Here is a 927-nt window from a genome sequence, read left to right on the forward strand (position 1 = left end):
AGCTGGGCATGGTAGCACACACCTGTAGTTCCAGCTACTTGGAAGGCTGAGGCGGAAGGAGTGCCTGAGCCCAACAGGTCGAGGCTGTGGTGGCTGAGAGCGGCCACTGCACTCCAGTCTGGGCAACAGGGTGAGACTCCAACTCAAAAAAAAGAAAGAAAAGAAAACCCACACTTGTGCTTCCTCCTTACCTGACCGTGCTTCCTTCCCCTCCCCTGTTTCTCCACTGTACAATGTGAGGTTTTCTATTTGAGTTTGGAGGGGTGGGGCAGAGAATGAATGTCCCTCCTTTGCATTACATCAGAGAGCCAGCTCTCTTCCCCTGACATGTGATCTGAGGGCTGAGTGGCCACTATTGGGCTTTTGCCTCGGTGATCTTCCTCCTTAGTTTATTCCACCTCAACACATGGAGAACCCTTTCCCCAATGTTTCTTCCCACTTCCAAAATGGCGACTTCATCCATCCACCCACTCACCCATCCATCCATTCATCCATTGTTTGTTAAGTGTCCCAATTCCATCCTTTACTGCCTTATCTGAAGCTATCTCTCTTGCACTTCAGCTTCTCACTTTTTTTTTTGAATTGGAGTCTCACTCTGTGACCTAGGCTGGAGTACAGTGGCACGCTCCCAGCCACCACAGCCTCGACCTACTGGGCTCTGGAGATCCTTCCGCCTCAGCCTTCCAGGTAGCCGGAACTACAGGTGCGCACTACCACACCTGGCTAATTTTTTTGATTTATTGTAGAGATTAGGTCTCACCAAGTTGCCTGGGTGGGTCTCGAACCCGCGGGCTCAGGCAATCCCCTCACCTTGGGTTCCCAAAGTGCTGGGATTACAGACTGAGCCACCAAGCCCAGTCGAGCTTCTCTTTATTGACTCCTTTCCATTCCCTTTTGTGTTTTTTTTTTTTTTTTTTTTTTTTTTTT

Source organism: Carlito syrichta, unplaced genomic scaffold (assembly GCF_000164805.1).
Source record: "Carlito syrichta isolate Samal-C Ts95f unplaced genomic scaffold, Tarsius_syrichta-2.0.1 Scaffold304744, whole genome shotgun sequence".
Lineage (NCBI taxonomy): Eukaryota > Metazoa > Chordata > Mammalia > Primates > Tarsiidae > Carlito > Carlito syrichta.